We start from the raw sequence: 26,305 nt of genomic DNA on the forward strand, positions 1-26,305 counted from the left end.
CAAATCCTGCCTCCAAAAAACTGGCCTGTACATAAAGGACTGGTTCAAAGCGTACTTCACTATCCATGGATAATTAATTTTATTATTTGATATACCCCATTATTATACGCTGTTATACTATGCTAAGCTTTTATATGCTCCCACATTATGAACTGAAACACCAGTAAAATCCTAAACAAAACTACTACCAAGCAAAATCTGCTCTCCAAAAGCCAAGTGGCGGTCCTTCCGAGCCTAGCAGTGTGCCCAAATAGCAGTTTATGACCACATATGGGGTATTACTTTACTCTGGAGGATCCACTTAACAATATATTGGGTGGGTGTCTCCATTGGTACAGGCTGAGCACAACATATTGGACACTGAAATAACACATATCTGTGGAAAAATTGCAATTTTCAATCTTCAATATCCATCGTGTACTCATTTCTGCAAAACATGGGTCAAAATGCTCACTATACCGCCATGATAAATTTCTTAAATGAGCTTAGTTTCCCAAATGTCGGGGATTTTCACTGTAGTGGTACATCAGCGCAATGCAACATGGCGTCAAAAAACAATTCACTACAAAAACTAAATTGCGCACTTTTTCTCTTTAGAGCTTTGCCATGTGTCCAAACAGCAGTTTACAACCACATATGGGGTATTTCCTTACTCAGGAGAAATTGTGTAACAAATTTTGGGATGACTTTTCTCCCGAATTCCTTGTGGAAATTAAAAATTATAAGCTAAAACCAAATATCATTGGAAAAAAATTTAATTTTTAAATAACACGACCCAATTCTAATAAAATTGATAAAACAACTGTGGAGTTATAATGCTCACTACACACCTAATTTAATTATTTGAGGGGTATAGTCTACAAAATCGGATCACACTAGGGGAGTTTCCACTGCAGTGGTACCTCAGCGGCTCTGCATATGCAACATGGCCCCTAGAAACCAATTCAGAAAAAGCCAAACGGCGCTCCTTTCCTTCTCAGCCCGGCTCTGTGCCGAAACAGCAGTTTGTGACCACATATGGGTAAATGTTGTACTCTGGAGAAAATGCTTTACAAATATTGGGGTGCTTCTTCTCCTATAGTACTTGTGAAAATAAAAAATTTGAGTTAAACGACATCTTATTGGCAAAAAAAATAATTTTCAGTTTTTACAGTTCAATCCTAATAACATTTTGTGCTGTGGGGTCAAAATGTTAACTACACCCCAGATTAATTTCTTAAGGAGTGTAGTTTCCTAAATGGGATCACTTTTAGGAGGTTTCCACTGTACTGGTACCTTAGGGGCTTTGCAAATGCGACATATCATCGGAAAACCATTCCAGCAAAATCTGCGCATCAAAAGCTAAAAGGTGCTCCTACTCTTCTGAGCATTTACCGTGTGCCCAAAGACCAGTTTATGACCACATATGGGGTATTGCATGCTCATGAGAAAGTGCCTAACCATTTTTGGGGTGCTTTTTCCCCTGAATTCCTTGTGAAAATGAAACATTTTCAGGTAAAACTACATATTATTGGAAAAAAATATATTTTAAATTTTCACGGCCCAATTCGAATAAATTCTATGAAAAACCTGTGGGGTCAGAATGCTCACTACACCCCCAGATACATTCCTTGAGGGTGCAGTTTCCAAAATTCGGTTTATCTAATGTTCTGGCACCTCAAGACCTTTTACAACATTAAATTGTGCCTAATATCCTAATAAAAAGGAGGCTCCAAAATCCACTAAGTGCTCCTTTCATTTCTGAGGCCTATGTTTGAGTCCAGTAGCACACTAGGATTAGATGTGATATATTTTTGAAAACTGTGGAATTTGTGTAATAAATATTAAGTTGTGTTTTCCTGTTAACACTTGCTGCGTTACTGAAATAAATGGATTTAATTGAAAATCTGTCTGAAAAAATGAAATTTGTAAATTTTACCTCCACTTTTTCCTTAATTCCTGTAAAACACCTAAAGGGTTAACAAGCTTCCTAAATGCTGTTTAGAATACATGAAGGGTGCTGTTTTTAAAATGGGATGACTTATGATGGGTTTCTAATATATAGATCGCTCAAAGCCACTTCAAAACTGACGTGCCTAAAAAAAATGTTTTTCAAATTTTGTTGAATATTTGAAAAACTGCTAGTAAACTTAAAAACCTTATAACGTCCTGAAAAAATGTAAATTAAATTAAAAAAATGATCCCTGCATAAAGAAGACTTATAGTAAACCTTATTTATTTACGAATTTGTGTGGTACCATTTTAGAAGTAGGAGATTTCAAATGGAGGAAAATCCTTATTTTTCTAAATTTTCTTTTACATTTTTCATATAAATAAAGAGTAAACATAATCGACCAAAATTTACCACTATCATAAAGAACAATGTCTCACAAAATCATTTGGATAAGTAAAACCATTCCAGAGTTATTACCACATAACGTGACACACGTTAGATTTGAAAAATGCGGCTGGTCCTGAAGGCCAAAATGAGCTTGGTCCTGAAGAAGTTAAAGGCTAGGTACACCTTTTATAGGCAATTTTTTTTAAATTAAATATTTGTTTTAGGGGATTACAAACCTTCTTTGATGAAACATTATTTTTTTGTTTTTACCATACAGCTATTCCACTATACACAGAAGCTGGATCATTCGCTATCAGTCAAATTCGTAAGAGAAGTAAACTGACGATTCGGCTGAGAGCGGGTCCTGTGTATCCTCGTTGATCACCTTAGATGGGATCATAATTATTGTGATCCTGTGTGTTACAGACACACGTCCCGCTCTCAGCCGACTCGTCAGTTCGCTTCACTTACGGATTCGACTGATAGCGAATGATCCAGCTTCTGTGTATAGAGGAGACATAACAGCTGTATCGTAAAAACGAAAAAAAAAACGTTTTAATAAAAGTCAATTAAAAACGTGTTTAATATATATACACAATAGGAGAAAACATTGAAATAATAAGCAGGTGACGCCCTGAAATTTTTTTGGGGTTGGCAGGGAACTTTTAAAATAGAGACGCCGTGTGTCCCGCCACTTTGAAGTGTTTCCGCGTCCACGCAACGCAGATAGAGTTAAATACTATGGAGAAGCAGGGAGCCGTCGGCACTCCGCCATTCGCTTTGGTAGGCCACAGTTTACTTTAGGCCTGCGGCTTACAAGTTGCAGGAATATCAACACAGGTAGTGAGGACCTCAACGTTGTAATTTCGGCTCTGATCAGTAAACAGAAGTGTATAGAGAAGTGTCTGATATATAGACAGGTATACAGTAGTCATGTATTCATTCACTGCGTGTTTCCTACAGATGGATCCAGTAGGAGAAATCCACTAGAGAGATGTCCCAGTCCTCTGTATTCCCAGGACTGTCCAGAGGAAAAACAGAATGTCCCAGAGAATCATCAGGTAGATGAAGCTGAGCTCTCTACCAGATCTATATAGGGGGTGTGGCTCTTATTGGTCCTGTGGTTATAGATGTGGTCATAGATTTTGGTGGTTTCTTATGTTGATCTATTAGATTCTTCGCACTATCTGCTGTATTGTACTGAATTGTTACATATGTGAAATCAGGGGGAAGATCAGACTAATATTAAAGCAGAGGATGAAGCAGAAGAAAAGCGGGTGAGGGGCAATCAACCATGTAAGAGTAAAGTGGAGGAGGAAACTCCAGGAGATGTTACCACAGGTAAGTAATAATTAATTTAGAAAGTGAATTACGAGGTTTCGTAAGGTGAGGTTCCTCCTTAGCTCTGCATTAGGCCTTATTTACACGAACGCTGCGCATCTCGGAGGTGAAAAACTGCTGTTTTTCACGTCCGAGGTGCATCCGTGCTCAGCGCTGCGGGATGCGATGTCACGCATCCCCCATAGTCGAGAGTCTATGGAGGGATGCCTGATGTGCGAAAAGAACGAACATGTCCTATTTTCGCATGGACCCATCACACGGTCCGTTGAAACAACGGCTGTGTGAACGGCCAAATTGAATTACATAGGTCCGTGGGACGGCCGCTATTTCAACGGCCGTCCCACAGACGTTTAACACGCTCGTGTAAATAAGCCCTAACAGTAACACTTCATGCAATGTATTATACATAGTGCAGGACCTGTGGGAACTGTGACTGCACATATAAGTTCTCTAAATGGTGTTCTATGAATCCGGTCATGCACTAGGCTTAGCATCAGATTTTGGAGGACACCAACGACGATTAACATTTGCACTGTTAAAAGGGGTTTTCCCATCTTGGATAATTATGACATGTACACATTCACTTCTATGGGAGTTACGGAAACACCGTAGCTCTGTGAGCTCGGCTGTTTTCGTAACTCCCGACCACCTAACCAGGAAGTGGCTGGATGGCAGCAGGATCCAAGTAAGCTGGAACGGGGTTATGGGGGCCCCGTTCTAGAGGTAGGTGCAGGTCCCAGAGGTGGGACCCGCATCTATATGACTTTTATGGCATATCCTGTGGGCATGCCATAATTGTCCAAGATGGGAAAACCCCTTTAAATCAAGTTTTTATGTTAAACCTATTTTTTAAGATATATTAGTTTTTTTTCTATGTCATCTTTAAAAATAATCCTAAAATCTTGCATTTCACCCTGGCCACTGAGTCTCCTAGTAGACTGACACTTCCTGTTTTGTAGGGATCAATTCTTATCATACATCTCATTATCATCACTGGGAGGATTACACTGACAGGTAACACCTATAATACAGTACTGTGCAAAAGTATTGTGGAAAAATGCTACAAAGTAAGAATACTTTTAAAAATAGTGTTAATTTTTTTTATCAATTAACAAAATACAAAGTGAATGAACAGAAGAGCAATCTGAATCAAATCAATATGTAGATTGACAACCCTTTTCCTTCAGCATCAATTCTTCTAGATACACTTGCACACAGTTTTTGAAGGCACTCGGCGGCTAGGTTGTTCTAAACATCTTGGAGAACTAAGCACAGATCTTCTGTGGATGTAGGCTTCCTCAAATCCTTCTGTCCCTTCATGTAATCCCAGACAGACTCAATGATGTTGAGATCAGGGCTCTGTGGGGGCCTTATCACTTCCAGGGCTCCTTTTTCTTCGTTACACTGCAGATAGTTCTTAATGACATTGGCTGTATGTTTAGGGTCTAGGGTCGTTGTACTGCTGCAGAATAAATTTGGAGCCGATCAGATGCCTCCTTGAAGGTATTGTATGATGGATAAGTATCTGCCTGTATTTCTCAGCATTGAGAACACCATTAATCCTGACAAGGTCCCCAACTCCATTTTGAATTTCAGCCCCAAACATTCAAAGAACCTCCACCATTCTTCACTGTTGCCTGCAGACGCTCATTATTGTACAGTATTCAAATTTTGACTCATCAGTCCAGAGCACCTGCTGCCATTTTTCTGCACCCCAGGTTCTATGTTTTCATGAATAGCTGAGTCGCTTGGCCTTGTTTCCATGTCGAAGATATGGCTTTTTGGCCGAAATTCTTCCTTGAGGACCACTTCTTGCCAGACTTCTCCAAACAGTAGATAGGTGTACCTGGGTTCCGCTGGTTTCTGCCAGTTCTGAGCTGATGGCACTGCTGGACATTTTCCAGTTTGGAAGGGAAGTAAGCATGATGTGTCTTTGATCTGCTGCACTAAGTTTCCTTGGCCAACCGCTGCATCTACGGTCCTCAACTTTTTTTTTTTTTTTTTTAAACTCGTTTTATTAAAGATTAACATAGTCTTACATATTAAACAAGGCATATCATTATAAAATTATAAAATATACATTGACATTGAATTTACAATTCGGTAAGTTACAGTCCGCTTTTACAATACTTGAGATTGGAGACTTAGGGAAATCAGCCTCGGTGTCGTTACATTTTTACTATACACAGCGTGTTACACAAAAAAACAATGCATATCGTAACAGTACAAGGTTATCACTGCGGCAACAGCAAGGAGTCACGTAAGTCAGTATATCTATGTGGTGTATATTGTGTAAGTGATGACTCACACCAAGGACCCCATACCTTCATAAACTTCTCCGCGCAACCCCTATGTCGGTACACCACTTTAGCGTAGGCTAGTGTGGAGTTTACCATGGCCTTCCATTGGGCTAAAGTAGGGGGTTTAGGGCCCATCCATCGAAGGGCAATTGACTTACGAGCCATAAACAACACCTCCCTCAAGAATGTTCTAGTATGGCTTGACCATATTTCCTCAGACGTGAGTCCGAACAGACACAATTCAGGCAAGAGTGGTAGTGGAAACTGTAAAATCCCATCAAGTAAATCTATAACCTCTTTCCAAAATGTCTGAATCCTTGGACACATCCATATCATGTGCCAGAAATCGGAGTCCCCAGCACCGCATCTGTGACAATCAGCCGTAGGGCACCTACCCATCCTATGGAGTCTAACCGGAGTTAAGTAGCTCTGATGTATTATAAACAGCTGCGTCATTCTGTTATTGGCGGCCGGAGACACCGTTAAGTGAGATTGTAAAATATCGTTCCACATCTCGTTGTCCAAATTAGGGATACGACCTTTCCATTTATCTTCGACTGCCAGCGGAGCAGCCGTTAATTTCGCCTGTATGAGGAAGGAGTATATAGCTGAAATTAAACCCCTAGGGCCTTGTGATTTAAAAACTCCTATGAGGGGGAAATTCGATATGCTCCTCCCAGTTTGAGGAAATTGGGAGCGAAGCGCATGTCTAATTTGTAAAAACTTGTAAAAAGCGTTCCTAGGGATATCAAATTCCTCTTGTATTTGTATAAATGACATGATTTCCCCCTCTATATATACGTCCCCTACACACTCGACTCCATGTCCTATCCAGAATTGTGGATCCATCGAGGCTGTCAGATGTACCAATGATGGATTATACCATAAAGATTGTTCAGCCACCACCTCCGTGAATGATATGAGTTTTTTGGTTGCCTGCCAGACCTGCGCAGCCACTCTATGTAGAGGTAGGAGCTTCCTACGTGAGAGAGGCATACCCTCCAGTACAGGCCAAAGGTTAGGTAAATCTAAATAGAGTGCTAGATAGTATTCTCTATTAGGCAATACCTCCCTATTCACCCATGTGGTAAGATATCGCAATTGACCAGATAAGTAATACAGGTAGAAGTCTGGGAGGGATGTGCCCCCCATTAATTTAGGTCTCTGCAAAGAAGTTAGCTTGAGTTTCGGCCTACCGGATCCCCATATGAAAGAAGGTAAAAGGGCATGTACGGCCTTAAAAAAGGACAGTGGTATTGGTGCCACTTTCCACCTGAGCCCAACCCGCTTCCTGTAAGGGAAGAAAATAGGACTTAGTCCAGTTGATGCATAGTCCAGAATACCTCCCAAACCTGTCTATCGATTCTATCGCAACCGGCAAAGTATCCTTAGGTTTAGACATGAATAGGATCATATCGTCAGCATACAAGCCGATTCTGTCCTCTCTACCACCCAGCTGTATGCCCCGGTACGACTGATGTTGCCTTATGACCAGAGCCAGTGGTTCAATAGCTATTGCAAACAGGAGGGGAGATAACGGGCATCCCTGTCTGGTACCCCTTGCCAAGTGAAAATATGGGGACAAGAGTCCATTAACCAAAATTTGAGCTCTAGGAGAACTATATAACGTGGATATCCATCTGATGAATCCGGGACCAAACCCAAATCTCTGTAGTACTGCCAGCAGGTATGGCCACTCGACCGAGTCGAAGGCCTTAGCTGCGTCTAGTGAAGCCATAGCCCAGTTTTCTTCCAATGCCAGTCCAACTTGCATTATAACTTGTGCTCTTCGAATATTATCAGATGTCGACTTTCCAGGCATAAAGCCTGATTGATCAGGGTGGATTATACTTAGAATTACAGCGTTTAATCTATTCGCCAATATCTTTTTTAATACTTTATAGTCGCTGTTCAATAGCGATATCGGCCGATATGACCCACATTCCACAGGGTCCTTATCTGGTTTAAGTAATATCACGACCGTGGCATCATTGAGAGACTCAGGCAGGCAACCCTGAGAATGGGAATGTAAAAACATGGTATGCAGCACTGGGGTCAATTCTGCAGAATATTTACAATAAACCTCCACAGGTATCCCATCAGGGCCCGGGGACTTGCCCTTCGCCATATCCTGGAGTGCCCGAGTGACTTCCTCCTCTGTAATGTCTGCTTCTAGGAAATGTCTATCATGGTCAGACAGAGTGGGAAAAAGAATTCCATCCAGGTAACCCGTGAGTTCCCCCATGTCATACTGCATTTTAGTGGAATACAGCTCTCTATAGTATTGCGCAAACCTATCCGCAATTCCTTTATTATCCATTATGATATCACCGTCAGGCCCTTTAATTTTAAGAATAGAAGGAGATTGGGAATTCTGCCGCACTAGGTACGCCAGAAGCTTACTGGACTGACCACCAGATTCAAACTGAGTCTGCTTGTAGAAGAATTGTTTACGCTGTGCACGTTCCTGCAATAGTAGCAAATATTGTCTCCCAGAGTCTAGCCAAGTCTGTCTATTGGCCTCTGTAGGATCTGCCACATATATCGCCTCCAGATCCGAGCATCTCCCAGCTAGATCATCCTCCATTTTAGAAGCAGAGCGCTTTACATACGATATGGATGACTTGAGGCAGCCCCTAAGATAGGCCTTAGACGTATCCCACAGAACACCCGCATTCTCAAAATCCTGGTGACTCTGCAAAAAGACCTGTAGTTGGTCGGGTATTCTATCGTTTGTTCCCATGGCCGTCAACCAAAAGGGGTGTATCTTCCACCCTCTGGGTCTAAGGATATCAGGGAGTTGAAAATGAGCCAAGACAGGACAGTGATCTGACACTCCCCTAGGCTTGTACACAATTTGGGGTGACATTACCATTAACAGGGCGTTGCCAAACATATAATCTATCCGTGACAATGAACTGTGCCCCAAGGAGGAACATGAGTATACTCTGGTGTAGGGAAATAAAGACCTATAAATATCAGTCCATCCCACCTCCTCCATCAGTACGCGAAGGCGGGTGTCTGAAGAGTGTGGAGTCACCGTCCCCTGGCTGTGTCTGAATCTATCCATGTCACTATCCATAGTCATATTAAAGTCCCCCATACAAAGCAGCCTAGCACCCGGATATGCCGCAGAAAAAGCAACCGCCTGATGCATTACCGACACTGAAGCTGGGGGGGGGGGATGTACACTCCCAGCAGTACATAAGAAATATTATTTATATAGGCATGTATAAACACATATCTCCCATTATCATCAATCCGTACTGTATCCACCTCCCACCTGAGAGACTTATGCACTAATATGGACACCCCACGTGAGTAGGACGAATAACAGGAATGACAGGACCATTGAACCCACTGTCTGTTTAACACACATAGTTTATCTATGGTTAGGTGAGTCTCCTGTATACACAAAATATGTGGAGAGTATTTCCTAACCTGTGCAAAGACCATTGCCCTTTTCCTAGCAGTACCCAACCCTCTCACATTCCATGACATTACCGTTATGTTAGCCATTATACATATTACATATATGATGAGTGAGGGGAGGGCCCCCTAGAGACCCATGTTCATGCTGCGGGCTGAGCCAATATAGGTTTGTAAGACTTAAACTATGAACCTTTAGAAAACTGTGGTACGGAAATGGAACACACGTACCAGGTAACATATGAGTGCAGTACTCAAGAAGGTAATTTAGCGTCAACAGTGACGACTTTATACCTGTGCCGTAGTGGCTTAACATATACGGGGGAGAACCCATGTGTCAGTATATGAATATACACCTAGTATCTATATAAGCAAGTTATATAAAACATGAAAGAAAATGCATGTTGTGACGGTTAGCAGGAACTTTGTAAACCTTGAACATTATCCAGAATATGACAGAGAGAAGTAAATCACAGGCAATGCAATGCAGCGCAGCGTCCATCTTGACACAGTGATAATAACCAGTTCAAGGATACAAATAATTAGGACGTAAAAGCTCACTCAGCCATCTCTCCGGTGATCAGCATATCAACAGCCCATGGCACAATGGAGAATCTCAGTTCCGCGGCTGAGGTCTCTGGCGATTCACCCAGTCGTCTGCGTCCTTCGGAGTTGCAAAGAAAAGCGACCGATCTCCATCCACGATTCGCAGCCTAGCAGGATACGCCATGGAGTATGGAATTTGTAGATCCCGAAGCCTCCGTTTCACCGACATGAAGGTAGCGTGCCTTTTCTGTAATTCCGCGCTGAAGTCAGGAAATATTGATACTGCAGCTCCATTATATCTGATGTCCTGCTTTTTCCGAGCCTGCCTTAGGATCAAATCCCGGTCATTGCTGTTCAATAAGCGCGCCAACATAGGCCTAGGAGGCGCCCCAGGTGGTAAGGGACGCGCCGGCACCCTATGAGCCCTCTCCACCGCGAAAGCCGCAGAGAAAACCGCATCAGGAAACAGCTCGTGCAGCCATTTGACCATAAAGCCAATAGAATCCTGACCTTCCGTTTTCTCAGGCAGTCCCAATATTCTGATGTTGTTTCTGCGCAGGCGATTTTCTAGGTCATCTGATTTCTGCTTCCATATTTCGGCTGCTTCCTCTAAGGCGGACAGGGTCCGGGGTATCGGATCGAGCCGGTCTTCCAGGCCAGAAATTCGTTCCTCAGCGTGGGATATGCGCTCCCTCATGGCTTGCATGTCGTGCCTTATGAGGCCTATATCAGTCTTAACCTCCTCCAGTTTACCTGTGAGCGAGGTTTTGCAGGACGAAATTGCCTGGAGCAGTGTGTCAGAGACGTCCTTCAGGGTGAGTTCAGGCGCCACAGGCTCCACAGAAGTGGAGCTTCCCGCTGCTGCCAGCTTGTCCGCCCCTCGCGCACGCTGTGGCATCGGCGAGCGCCCGCCATCTTGGCCCTCGCCTCGTGCAAATTCCTGCAGCTTTTCCGCCGCCGACTGACCTCGTGTAGGACCCATTACCGTCTCTCTGGATAGTAGATCGACCTGCGACCGTCCGGATATATTATAGTACAGGTAGGATGTCAGCAGGATCTAGAAATCATGGGCTCGGTACGGAGCTACTGTATCATGCGACTAGTCTCGTTGCGCGACCAAGCCACGCCCCCTACGGTCCTCAACTTTGCCCGTTTCTTTGTGCTTCTTCAAAAGAACTTGAACTGCACATTTGGAAACCCCTGTCTGCATTGAAATCTTTGCCTGGGAGAGACCTTTCTGATGCAGTATAACTACCTTGTGTTTTAAAATGTGAAGAAGTCCAAAGTGGAGCAGCACTGTAAAATGGAATCTAGTTAGAATCCGGGTGCAATCTTCAGCAAAGCGGACTCTAAGGTCCAAATAGGCAAATCAAAACACGAAAAAGGAAGCAACACTCCAGGTAAAGTAACTACAGTGGTTTACTCACCAATGATGCAGACAAGTGATGGTTCAGCTCCTGCTTAAAGCCATTATCAAACTTGATAATGACTCCAAGGAGGAGCTGAAACGTTGCTTGTCTGCATCAATGGTGAATAAACCACTGTAGTCACTTTACCTGGAGTGCTGCTTCCATTTTTCTCTATTTTGCTTTACCTTGTGTCTTGATGCTGTGTTCAGTCTTGCCATAGTGGAGCTGTGACATGAAATTGTCTTCCACAACCTCACCTTTTGTAGCAGGGGTTGGCTGTTCCTCACCCTGTTTAAAGCCTCATACACAGCTGTGTGTTACAGTTAATGACTGTGTTTCAACCTACATATGAAAATGCTAATCATCACCTTTTGGTATAATTTGTTAATCATACACCTGACTATAATCTTACAAAACCCATGACTTAGAGCTGATGCTGTTTTGAAGGCAAAGGGTGGTCACACCAAATATTGATTTAATTTAGATTCCTCTTCTGTTCATTCACTTTGTATTTTGTTAATTGATAAAAAAAAAACTATTGACACTTCTATTTAGGAAAGCATTCTTACTTCGCAGCATTTTTTTTTTAACTGTAGCATTTTTTTTTAAACTCATACACAGATGCTTTTCACGTCCGAGTCGCACCCGTGCGGGACCCGTTTTCACGGATCCCTCACATACTTGAGTCTCTTGAGAGGTCCATGAAATCGGACGAAAATAGAACATGTCCTTTTTTTCCTCGGGCCCTTCACACAGTCCATTAAAACAGGATCGCTGTCTGCTTGAGTCTATTGAAGGATCCATGAAAACGGACGAAAATAGAACATGTCCTATTTTTTCACGGGCCCTTCACACAGTCCGTTAAAACAGTATAGCTCTGTGTTCGCAGTGTATGGAAGACATGGTAAATGTTAGGCTCCACCCACTACCTCAAGGAAAACTTAGAATTAGAGTGAGAGCCTGCAAAGTGAAAACGTCTAAAATAATGCCATATACAAATCATTTAATGGCCAGAAATAGTGTTATTCCTCCTGTACGCACATATGGCAGATTATTCTGAAAAGTCATATTGGTAATTTGGTACACTTTAGGGTCTTTAAGAAGTTTTCAAGATGGTTTAAAGATATGGATCTTTTTAGATTGAATTGAAAAAAACAGATCGTGGTTATTAGGAAGCACCTATTTTAACCATTTACCGACTGCTTATAGTTTACACCTATCCCTGCTAGGATGTTTTAAAACGTCCCACAAAGTTTTCCCCTTTTCACCTCTCCCACTCTATCACAGTTAAATATATTCCTTATTTATTACACAATATCAAAGCCCTATATGTTCTGAGAAAAACAAGACTAAATAAGTATCGGTTGGCAGAGGAATAGAACAACAATTTGCAATTAAATTGCCACATGGCTAAAACCTAAATGGGGCCGCTTCATTACGTTCACCTTATTAGTACTTGATAAGACCCTCTTTCCTATTAGAACAGCCTGAATTCTTAGTGGAATGGATTTAACAATGTACTGGGAACCTTTAACCAGATTCTGATTGTTAGCCTCACTCTGTTTATTCCTCTGCATCCCCAAGATGTTCTATAAAATTGAGATCTGAGGTCTGTTCAGCCGTTAGGATATACAGACATTGTCATGTCTGTGAATTCAGCCTGAGATGTGTGCTTTGTCCCATGACAGATTATATTGTTAAATGTAGACTGTGGCCAAGATTAGATTGTTTGTAACAATATTAAGTTAATATATTTTATGTCCAGTTAGTATTAACCCCTTTCCGACATTTTCCAAATGGATACGTCATGGAAAGCCAGTGCTTCCCGCATTTGGCTGTATCCATACGACAAATGGTGGACACTGGCTCAGAAGCTGAGTCGGTGCCACCATCACCGGATGTCAGCGGTATGTTACAGCTGACATCCAGCTGTAATGGCGGGGACCGAAATTAGCTTCGATCCACGCCATTAACCCTTTAAATGCATTTAAGCTGTTTGCAGCTCATCGGAAAACCCAGCAATTAAATTGCTGGGGTTCCAGTGGCTGCAATGGCAACCGGAGGCCTAATACTTGCCTCCCAGTTTGCGTAGCACACAAAACTTCCAGCCCCTGCCCGGTGGCGGGGCCTGAAAGGCTTCCGTAGCCGATGACAAGATGGCGCCAGCTCAGGAGCTGAGCCGGCCTCATCTGCGGTGGATGTCAGCTGTATGTTACAGCTGACATCCACCTGTAATGGTGGGAGACGGAGCTAGCTCCGATGCCTGCCATTAACCCCTTCGATGCAGCGATCGCAAGAGATCATTGCATCTTAGAGGTTGCTAGCAGATCGCCAGCCCTGCCATTCAATCAGGGCTGCTGATGCTGCTATGGCAAAAAGAGAACTAACAATGGCCTCCTGCTCTGCCATTACAAAAGCTGATTAGGCCCCACCGGCAATGTATTAGAAAAAACTAATCGGCCAGTTAGACCTTCAAGTCCCCTAGTGGGACTTGAAAAAAGGTTTAAAAAAAAAAAGAGTTTTAAAACATATATTAAAAGTTTCAAGTAATAAAATAAAACACAATCGCCCTGTTCCCTTAACAGGTCCTTTATTACTGAAAAGATAAATAAACCATACATGTTTCGTATCGCCGTATCTGTAACCGCCTGAACTATAAAAATATTATGTTATTTATTCCACGCGGTGAACAGCGTAAAAAAAAAACCTTAAACTATACGAGAATTTCTGTTTTGTGGTCACTTTGCCCTACAAATATTGGAATAAAAAGTGATCATCAAAAAGTTGCATGTATCCAAAAATGGTGCCTATAAAAACTATAGCTCGTCTCGCAAAAAACAAGCCCTCATACAGCTCTGTCGACGAAAAAATTAAAACGTTATGGTTCTCACAACTTGGCGACAGAAAAAATTACAATAATACATTATTTTTACAAAAGTAATTTTATTGTGCAAAAAGTTGTAAAACATAAAAAAGTGCTAAAAATTAGGTATCGCCGGAATCGTACTGAACCGCACAATAAAGTTAACATGTAGTTTATAACACATGGTGAACGCTGTATAAAAAAACCCTAAAAAACTATACCAGAATTGCAGTTTTTTGGTCCCTTGCCTCCCAAAAAATAGGACAAAAAGTCGCATGTACTCCAAAATGGTACCAATAATAACTACAGCTCATCCAGCAAAAACCTCATACCACTACGTCTATCAAAAAATAAAATTAGTTAAGGCTTCCATAAGTCAGGAAATAAAAAATATGCAGTTGTGCCGGCCCAAGGGGAACATTTCTTCTGTTTCATGAGGCAAATTATCAAGGCCCTAAAATTAGGGAACCAGGAAGGGTATGGCCCAAACATATCTGCTGGAAGCGAGGGCGCCCGTATTATACCAGGCCAACACTTCCCAGCAAAATTCCCCAAACTGCAAATGTGGAAGTGTGGACCAAAAGGGGGATAAGGAAGGACATTTATCAGTGCGACATCGGCCTGTGCAGAAAGGATTGAGCACAGCGTAACACGCATCTATGGATTATTTTATTGTTTTTTTTTAACCCAATTATTATACCACCTGACTATGCCCCTGATGTACTCTGCCCAGCTTACATGTGCCCCCATATTATAAACGGAAACACCAGCAATATTCAAACAAATCTACTACCAAGCAAATCCATGCTCCAAAAGCCAAATGGTGCTCCCTCCCCTCTGAACTCTACATTGTGCCAAAACAGCAGTTTACTTCCACATATATGGCATCGCCATACCCGGGAGAACCCTTTTAACAATTTTTGGGGTGTGTGTCTCCAGTGGCACAAGCTGGGTACGACATACTTGCCACTGAAATAGCATATCTAGGGAAAAATTTAAATTTTTACTTTGCACCATCCGCAACGCAATCATTTATGGAAAAGAGCTGTGGGGTGAAGATGCTCACTACACCTCTTAATAAATTCCTTGAGGGGTGCAGTTTCCAAAATGGGGCCACTTCTTTCTTTTATTATTTCACATCCGAGCTCTGCAATTGTGAACCAATACTTTGTAAATCGCCAAATTAGGCCTCAATTTTACATGGTACTCTTTCACTCCTGAATCCCTGTCAAAAGTCCAGGCAAAAGATTAGGGCCACATGTAGGGTGTTTCTAAAACCGGGAAACACAGCATAATAATGAGAGAGCTGTCTTGTTATGGTGGCACAAGCTGGGCACCACATATTGGCATATCTATGAAAAAAATCCCATTTTCACTCTGCAACATCGAGTGCACACTAATTTCTGCAAAACACCTGCGGGGTTAACATGCTCACTACACCCCTAGGTGAATACCTTGAGGGGTGTAGTTTACAAAATGTTGTCACTTCTGGGGGGTTTCCACTGCTTTGGTCCCACCGGGGCTTTGCAAATGCGACATAGCTCTCAGAAACCAATCCAGTAAAATCTGCACTCCAAAAGCCAAATGGCACTCCTTCCATTCTGAGCCCTACTGTGTGCCCAAAAAGCAGTTTATTACCACATATGGGGTATTGCCGTACTCTGGAGAAATTTCTTTACAAATTGCTTTTTCTCCTTTAGTCCTTCTGGAAATGAAAAAAAATTAGCTAAACCTACATTTTCAAAATGCTTACTATACCTCTAGATAATTTCCTCAATGGGTGTAGTTTCCAAAATGGGTCACTTTTGGGGGGTTTCCACTGTTTTGTCCCCTCAGGGGCTTTGCAAATGCGACATGGCCTCCGCAAACTATTCTTGCTAAATTTGAGCACCAAAATCCAAATAGCGCTCTTTCCATTCTGAGCCCTGCCGTGTGTCAAAACAGCCATTTATGACCACATGTGGGGTATTGTTTTAATTGGGAGAAATTGCTTTACAAATTTTGCGGTGTTTTTTCTCCTTATGTCCTTGTGGAAATGAAAAAAAATTAGCTAAACCTACATTTTCTTTGAAAAAAAACGTAGATTTCTACTTCGAATAATTTTTGCAATGAACCTGTGGGGTCAAAATGCTCACAATATCCCTACATAATTTCCTTGAGGTGTGTAGTTTCCTAAATGGGGTACCTTTTTGGGAATTTCCACTGCGTTGTTACCGCAGGAGCCCTTCAACACTGACATGGTGCCTAAAATATATTCTAATAAAAAGAAGGCCCCAAAATCCTCTAGGTGCTCTTTTGCTTCTAAGGCCTGTGCTTGTCTATTACCACACTAGGGCCACGTGGGATATTTGCTAAATCTGCAGAACCTGGGCAATATATATTGAGTTGCGTTTCTCTGGTAAAACCTTCTGTTACAAAAAAAATGTATTAAAAATGAATTTCTACAAAAATAAATAAAATTGTTACATTTTCCCTCTACATTGCTTTAATTCCTGTGAAACGTTTAAAGGTTTAAGAAACTTTCTAAATTCTGTTTTGAATACTTTGAGGGGTCAAGTTCTTAAAATGGGGTGACTTATTGGGGGTTTCTAATATATAAGGCCCTCAAAGCCACTTCACAACTAAACTGGCCCCTGTAAAAATAGCCTTTTTAAATTTTCTTGAAAATGTGAGAAATTGCTGCTAAAGTTCTAATACTTGTAACGTAGAAAAATAAAAGGATGTTAAAAAAATGATGCCAATTTAAAGTAGACATATGGGGGATGTTAATTAGCAACAATTTTGCATGGTATAACTGCCTGTCTTACAAGCAGATACATTTAAATTGAGAAAAATGATAATTTTTGCAATTTTTTGCTAAATTTTGGTGTTTTTCACAATTAAATACTGAATGTATTGAGCAAATTTTGCCAGTGACCTAAATTATCCAATGTGTCACGAGAAAAAAGTCTCAGAATCGCTTGGATAGGTAAAAGCATTTTGAAGTTATTGCCACATAAATTTAAACCTGTCAGATTTGAAAAATGAGCCTCTGTCAGGAAGGTCAAAAGTGGCCAAAGATGGAAAGGGTTAAAGGGCCAAATGTGTTAGCAGAGGACAGGCTTCATTGGCATAAAAAATTCTGCTTTTAAAAAAAAAATTTTTTTATAACGTCCATTTTAATATAATAAAAGTGGAGGACTGGGTGTAGACCAGAATTGTGGACTTTGTCATGTATATATTTGAAAGTATTATACAAAGCGTTATAAGGCTGGAATCACACATATATAGTTTTTGAGGTAGTTTTTTGAGCTGAAGCCAGGAGCGGATACAAAAGGCATGTCTTAAACTTCTTCAACTTCCTGCTTGATCCAATTCTGGCTTTGGCTCAAAACACTACATGTGTGTTTCCAGTATTATATGAATGTTTATAAATGTGTCAACTTGTTTGTTTTAAAACAAAATCACAAAACAAATTTTTATTCCTAACAGAAAATCCCGGTAAGAGCTTCAGGTTATTGATAAATTATAAAGTAGAAGATGATACATCCAGAACTTCACAGTACAGATCTATCATATAATTCCCCTAATCATGAGGAACCTTCTCCTGACCAATCACAGATTGTGACCACAAGTACAGCTCAGAAAGGGGGTAAAAGGTATCAATGTGGTAAACCGTTCACAAAAAACTCAGGTCATTTTACAAACAGAAGAATTTACACAGAAGAGAAGCTGTATTCATGTCCACTATGTGAAAAATGTTTTACAGATAAATCAAGTCTTGTTAAACATGAGAGAAGTCATACAGGAGAGAAGTCATGTTCAGAATGTGGGAAATTTTTCACACAAAAATCACATCTTGCTATACATGAGAGAATTCACACGGGGGAGAAGCCGTATTCATGTTCAGAATGTGGGAAATGTTTTACACAAAAATAAAATCTTGTCAAACATGAGAGAAGTCACACGGGAGAGAGGCCATATTCATGTTCAGAATGTGGGAAATGTTTTACAGATAAATCAAGTCTTGTCAAACATGAGAGAATACACACCGGAGAAAAGCCATATTCCTGTTCAGAATGTGGGAAATTTTTTACACAAAAATCAGGCCTTGTTGCACATGAGAGAAGTCACTTAGGAGAGAAGCCATATTCATGTCCAGAATGTGGGAAATGCTTTACTCATAAATCAAGTCTTGTTAAACACGTGCAAAGTCACGCAGGGGAGAAGCCATATTCATGTTCGGAATGTGGGAAATGTTTTAGAGATAAATCAAGTCTTGTTAAACATAAGAGAAGTCACACAGGAGAGAAGCCGTATTCATGTTCAGAATGTGGGAAATGTTTTACAGATAAATCAAATCTTGTTATACATACGAGAAGTCACACAGGAGAGAAGCCATATTCATGTTCAGAATGTGGGAAATGTTTTACAGATAAATCAAGTCTTGTTAAACATGAGAGAAATCACACAGGAGAGAATCCGTATTCATGTTCAGAATGCGGGAAATGTTTTACAGATAAATCAAATCTTGTTAGACACGAGAGAATTCACACAGGGGAGAAGCCATATTCATGTTCAGAATGTGGGAAATGTTTTACAGATAAATCAAGTCTTGTTAAACATGAGAGAAGTCACACAGGAGAGAAGCCATATCCATGTCCAGAATGTGGGAAATGTTTTACAAATAAATCAAGCCTTGTTGCACATGAGAGAAGTCACACAGGAGAGAAGCCATATTCGTGTTCAGAATGTGGGATATGTTTTACACGAATTTCAAGTCTTGTTACACATAAGAGAATTCACACAGGAAATAAGCCATATTCATGTTCAGATTGTGGGAAGTATTTTACAATAAAATCAAATCTTGTTAGACATGAGAGAAGTCACACAGGAGAGAAGCCGTAGTCCTGTTCAGAATGTGGGAAATGTTTTACTACTAAAGGCAAATTTAGGGCTCATCAGAGAAGCCACACATGGGAGAAGCCACTTTGATGTTCTAAATGTGGAAGATGTTTTACAAAGAAATCAAAGTTTGGAACTCCTCAGAGAATTTACATAGAGTAGAAACCATATTCTCGTTTAGAATGTGGGAAATGCTATAAGAGAAAAAAAGATTTTAAACACATCATGTTATTCACAGACAATAAGCAATAAGAGTGTTCATTTCTTTTGGGTGGAATTAGCCTGGATCTGCCAAACAGCCAAATTGCATTTACCTGAGGTCAACTGTGACTGGGATCTATGAAAGAAAAGTGTTGGATATAAAGAAGAAAAGAAGAATCCTGTTTACTTACAAAGCAGAGGGGCTGAATTGTTACAGTTGATAAAGAAAAATATTAATTATAGCTTTTGCTAATAATCAATTGCCATTATATGCTTATGCTATATATATATATGTATACTTTGCCTCTGAAATGTATTTTATATAATTTTGCTATCTACGGTTTGTTCTTGAACCATATTCTCTGAATATGAGACTACTTCTCTCCCTATCAGGCCTTCAAGGCCGTTGTGAGATAGGATTGCCAAGTTTATCGGAGACTAACATGATATTCAGACAACATAAATCTTATAAATAGAAGGACGTGTTATTAGTACTCGTCTCTAGTGTGACCAATAAGGCAGTTTCTTTTCCAGTTAGCCAGAAAAGACCTTTTAAATGGTTCATCTAAAAGTGAATCTCTAGGTCTTCTGTCTAATTCTCTTGAGAAGATCTCCATGGCCAGGTTTTTCTTATTTCCTACTGATCCCTCTTATTATTGTAACTTATCTATCTTAATAAAGCTTTTATTTAATTTCACCGTGAGACAAAAGGGTTTGAGAATTTCCTTACCATCTTGTGGAGAATTTGGGCATGTCCAGCAGCCTTAGCTTCCCCCGCAAGTGATCCGGACAGGGGGATTTTCAGGACAGGCTAAGCGGCCGCAGGTGAGATTTTTTACCATTCTCTCCTCTTCTCCTCTGGCTACAAGCGACAAAGCCGATCTCTCCACAGGTGATCTTTTTAACTTTCCCCTTTAATTGTTTGTCTTTGGGTCTTACGAACTTAGTTGCACACTGTGGGGTTGGGATATCCCTCACACACTGGCTGTTTAGGATAGGCAGTAGCGTGTATCCAGGCTGTGTTTTGGCAAGTGGTTTTTGTGTGCATTAAATAAGTAGCTCTCCTTGTGTTTAGTATTCCAGTGAAACTGCTTTACTCTCTAAATTGAAGTTAGCATAGATCTCTGGGAGATCATTACTCCACAAGCAGGTGGTGTTCCCAGCCTAAATTACGCGCACAAAAGGAAGTATGGGAGATAGATATCTGGTACATAAAGAGGGTGGTAGAAGTCTAGGACTACGGCCACCAATGCAAACAAGGGTGTGAATGCCAATGCTTATTCACCACATTACGGGTTGCACTGGAGCGCAGTGGCTGTAACACACCAGATGAAGGAGGTGTTTGTAGACCGTAGTCAGTCATACAATGGGAAATGGAGGGTGGGGCTGTGCGAATTTGCAGCAGCCAAAGTCACTCAGTGAACATAAAAATCTACATTATGCAGAGTACATTCTATTACATAAAATAGTAAAGACAACAAAAAATGTATCTAGTCATGGCAAACTTTTCTGTGCGTGTTTAGGATTAATGGTCATTTCCTATGTACCCCAATGGCAATAGGGAAAACAGTGATAACCCTGTTTGTGATAGTGCACTATTCTGCACTGTTCGCTAGATGATTCATTACAGAGGTAACTATTACCAGAACATTGGTATTTATTTTCCCAGATTTTAGTAATACACAATTTTTTCGTTTTTGGTATTAATCAGGCATTTACAGAACCCGATGGGAGTAGAATTATAAATTTCTTTGGATTATCCGAAGAGCATCAAGTATATAAAATGTACAGATGGTGTTTAACCCCTTAATGACGAAGCCTGTTTGGACCTTAATGACCAAGCCAGATTTTTAAAATCTGGTATGTCTAACTTTATCAGCGAATAACTCTGCGAAGGTTTTGAATATCCAAGTAATTCTGACATTGTTTTTTCATTACATGTTGTACTTTATTTTAGTGGTAAAAGTAGACTGATATAATTTGCGCAAATTAATAAAAAACTAGAAAAATTTAAGAAATTTTGTCAAAATGTCATTTTTCCCAATTTTTAACTGCAATATGTCACATATGTACATACATACTGTCCAATTTTTTTAATGAAATATATATTTCCAACTCTATTTTGGCAGCACTTTTTAAAAAAATTTTTTTAGCAATTTAGAAGACTTACAAATTTACTAATAATTTTATACATTTTGAAGTACATTTTGTTTTCCTGCACCAAGCCAGGTTTTCAGAGGCTCATAGGTGTCAGAATGGTGGCAACCCCCACAAGTGACCCCATTGTGAAAACGACACCCCTTAAGGTATTTATTAAGGGGTGTTGTAAGTATTTTGACCCCACAGTTTTTTTGTAGGAATTCATGCAAAGCAGGCGTAAAAAAATATCATTTCACTTTTTTCATAAAAGTATCACTTTGAAGACCGATTTCTTTGTAAATCGACCATGAGAATTAAGAAACACGTTGCCTGGACACACAGCAGGGCCCGAAAGGAAGGGAGCACCCAGAGGCTTTCAGGACTCATATTTTGCTTGAAAATGTTTTAGGCCCCACTGTACATTTGGAAAGGTTTTGAACTACCAGAACTTTAGAAACTCCCCATAAACTACCCCATTTAGAAAACTAGACCCCTTAAGGTATTTATTTAGGGGTATAGTGAGTATTTTGACCCCACAGTTTTTTGCTAAATTTAATGCATAGCAGATGAAAAAAAACAAAAAACACTTTTTTCATAAAAGTATCAATTTGAAGACCGATTTCTTTGTAAAGCAAACATAAGAATGAAGAAACACACCCCAAAATCTATCACCCTTTTTCTCCTGTTTTAAAAAATACTGCCATTGTTGCCCCATTCTGCTTATTAGACGTGTGGCTGGGCCAATAAGTGGGAGCACTCTTTGGCTTTCATGGCACAATTGAATAAATTCTAGGCCCCATATCATGCATTTAGAGGCATTGAGCTGCCTGAACAAAAAAAACACCCATAAATGACCCCATTTTAAAAACCAGACCCCTAAAGGTATTATTGGGTATTATTTCAGACACTATGGGTATATCATCTTTTCTTCAAATTCTTAATAAATTTCCACATAAAATAGGGGAGACATCTGGTAAAAGGTTATTTTGTTAGAAATATGCCACATGAATAAATTTGTGCGGCGTACAGAAGAGAAGTGAAGCCGTGTATTCATAATGGATGCATGTTGCTATAGACCAGGGGTCTCAAGCCCGCGGGCCGCATGCGGCCCCTGGGGCTGTCATCTGCGGCCCGCGGGACACAGCCGCTAGTATCGGCTCTGCTCCGGGACTCTGGAATTCCCTGACATCGCTGTCCACATATGAACAGCGATGTCTGGGGCTTCCCCAGAGCCGGAGTCCCGGGCAGAGCGCTAGTACAGGCTCTGCTCCGAGACTCTGTGGAATTCCCTGACATCGCTACCCATATATGGACAGTGTGTCAGGGTCTTGCCCAGAGCGGAGCAGAGCGCTGGTGTCGGCTCTGCTCCTGGACTCTGTGGAATTCCCTGACATCGCTGTCCACATATGAACAGCGATGTCTGGGGCTTCCCCAGAGCCGTAGTTCCGAGCAGAGCGCAGGTGTTGGCTCTGCTCCGGGACTCTGTGGAATTCCCTGACATCGCTGTCCACATAGGAACAGCGATGTCTGGGGCTTCCCCAGAGCCGGAGTCCCGGGCAGAGCGCTAGTACAGGCTCTGCTCCGGGACTCTGTGGAATTCCCTGACATCGCTGCCCATATGTGGACAGTGTGTCAGGGTCTTCCCCAGAGCAGAGTCCCGGGCAAAGCGCTATTATCGGCTCTGCTCCGGGACTCTGGGGAAGCCTCTGACATCGCTGTCCATACATCGACAATTATGTCAGGGGCTTCCCCAGAGCAGGAGTCCCAGTGATGTCAGGAACACAGCTGGAGTCCCAGGAAGAGCCTACTAGAGCTATGCCTGGGACTCCAGCTCTGGGGTTGCCCCTGACATCTCTGTCCATATATGGACAGTGATGTCAGGAGCAGAGCTGGAATCCCAGGCAGAGTGCCAGAAGCGGCTCTGTTCCGGGACTCCAGCTCTGGGCAAGCCCCTGACATCACTGGGGCAGCCTCTACAGAGGGCACTGTGGCAGCCTCTACAGAGGGCACGGTGGCAGCCTCTACAGAGGGCACGGTGGCAGCCTCTACAGAGGGCACGGTGGCAGCCTCTACAAGTGGGTGTGTGGAAGTATCTGAAGAGGACACTGGCATTATCTAGGGGTGTGTTACATTATTTACAGAGGGCACTGTGGCCTTATCTACAGAGGGCACTGTGGCCTTATCTACAGAGGGCACTGTGGCCTTATCTACAGAGGGCACTGTGGCCTTTTCTAGGGGTGTGTTGCAGCATCCACAGAAGGCACTGCGGCAGCATCCACAGAAGGCACTGCGGCACTATCTAAAAAGGGGCTGCCCAATCTTGACATGTGTGCTAACTGAGCCGCCGGACTGCATTTAGCGACACTTAAACTGGAAAGCTGGATTGTTGAAATAAGCACATGGAGAAATATCTCAAATTTTAAACCTAGCGCTATTATTATAGTAATGTAGTATTATTATTCTAGTAATATAGTGTTCTAGTAGTTCAAATAACTAATTGATTAACAATAATTTTGTATTGTATCAAATTTGAAAGTAATGCGGCCCGTCAACTTCCCATTTTTTTCTATATGCGGCCCACTTACCCGGCCGAGTTTGAGACCCCTGCTATAGACGTATTTGCCTGTACTTATGGCTATGTCTTGCTGAAGAAGCAGTTGTCCCGCATCTGTGCCATTATGATGTCATTGTGGACAGAATTCTGTCCTAATATAAAATCAGTCAGAGAGGAAAAAATAAACTGTACAGGAGTGACGGGCAATATCTTCAAATAAATGGAGGAAAATGTATCCAACTATGTTGCAAACTCGAGTCTGTTCACTATATAGAAGAACACCTGCAGGGCGGTCATGACAAGCTTTTTTTTTTTCAGTGACTGGTTGTACAACGTCTCTTTGGCTACATCAATCCCTATATGAGGGACGAACGTGCCAAGTGACGTGGTACACCATAACAGACCCCTGCTCGGCAAGGTAGGAACCGCTATGGGCACATAACAACCACTCATTTAAAGTATATATAAAGGGGCAGTGTCCAAAACCATCTATAGGAACAGTAAAGGATCACTAATCCACAAAATGATGTCAGTATTTCCAGAAGAATTGTCGGGTGTACTACGTACAGTAAGAACCCGAAAAAAACTGTAACAAAGCCCATGGTGTATTGATAAGGAACAGCTCAATTATTAGAGATCCTCCAAAAAAAAAATATCATGCCCATATCATGGTACAGAATTAGGAATGTAACAGATGTATGTGGCAGGACATAGTCATCAGAAAAAGGAAATACATCCTAAATTTATTTTTGTAGTCATTGCTTAAATGCACGACTTCCACTAATTCAGGGGTGGCACGGGCCGCAGTTGTTGGATTTATCTACTAATAAATGCAATGCCCACATTTATTTTTTATTTCAAGATCACTTGTGGGGTCTATGTTCTGAATAGACAGATGTGGGCTCCTGCACAATAAACTGTATTAATTTATGAGTGATCAAGTCCAGGATTTAATTGTCCAAGGTTTATATAATAGAATTTAATTTGTGAGTGATCAAGTACTGGATTTAATTGTCCAAGATTTATATAATAGAATTAAATTTGTGAGTGGTCAAGTCCTGGATTTAATTGTCCAAGATTTGTATAAAAAAAATCATAAAGGGGAAATTTAGTTTTACAGTCTGAAATAAATACACTTTACTACCTCCCCATGAGAATCCCTCCCTCCCTTGGAAAGCCCAGAAACGAAACAAAAAAATATGCATTAATGAAATTGACTCCCTAAAAAGAATCCCCCCCACCCCACCCTTTTTGGTTTTCCCTGAATTATAGATAAAATTAATAATTAGAAACGGTGTGGTAGGTCTCAAAACAGGAGAAGTTGCACAGGCCTGGATTTGAAGGGCACATGGGGCAGTAAAACCGGGAATCGCTCCTCCTTACATGTTTACTGCACACCCGGCATCTCTTTTGGGGGTATGTTTGGTTCACAGAGGCAGGGACGGGGTGAAGGAAGTGGCGCTCAGTGAGCCTTTTGACATCCTCTGACTCAAAGGATTCTCTAGGTGCGGGGGAGTCAAACCGGAGGTGCTCTATCATTTTCTCCTGATAATAGAGGAAACTGGTCACTTGCAAATGAGAGTGACGCACCCCTTACTAATCGCCTGGACACCAGTTTTTGAGGGAAGCTGACTCTATTTTTGCGCACCGTCCCACAGGCCCCTGTATTAGCAGCATGGAGGGACTTATACAGGGGGACACTGGTTAATAAATGTCAGTGTACACATGGTACCCTTTCTGTAGGAATGGCACCATGAGTTCCCAGACAATTTTCCCACTAATGCAAATATCCTCTGGGCATCCTGGGGGATTAAGGTGGCGGTCCCTGTCCTCATAAATGAAAAAGCCACAGGTGTAGCCCGTTGTGCTCTCGCACACCTTATAAAGTTTCACTCCGTATCGGGCTCTTTTGGAGGGGATGTATTGGCGAAACGATAGACGGCCCTTGAAGGACACAAGGGACTCGTCTACCGCTAGTTTTTGGCCTGGGGTGTATAAATTTAAAAATGAGTCACTTAGGAGGGAGATAAGGGGGTCTCAGTTTGTTGAGGCGATCATAGGCTGGGTCACTTCTTGGGGGGATTTGTGAATCGTCTGAAAAATGCATGAAACGCATTATTGATTTGTAGCGTGTACGGGCCATAACGGCTGCAAATACAGGCGTGCTATGGATAGCGCTGGTAGCCCAATAGGAGCGGATGGAGTTATTTTTTTACTATGCCCATGTTTAGGGTAATTCCCCCCCCAAAAAATTATTTCAGAAACTTGTGGGGATCTATTCTCTGGCATAGCAAGACCTGGGATTTTGGGTGCCAAATT

General features: G+C 41.5%; 1 pseudogene; it reads left to right on the plus strand.

The window, feature by feature from the left end:
- Positions 1 to 3,534: 3,534 nt before the first annotated feature.
- LOC142665980 (uncharacterized) lies at positions 3,535 to 21,273 on the plus strand (annotated as a pseudogene).
- Positions 21,274 to 26,305: the final 5,032 nt, after the last annotated feature.

The sequence above is a fragment of the Rhinoderma darwinii genome, chromosome 1 (assembly GCF_050947455.1).
Source record: "Rhinoderma darwinii isolate aRhiDar2 chromosome 1, aRhiDar2.hap1, whole genome shotgun sequence".
Lineage (NCBI taxonomy): Eukaryota > Metazoa > Chordata > Amphibia > Anura > Rhinodermatidae > Rhinoderma > Rhinoderma darwinii.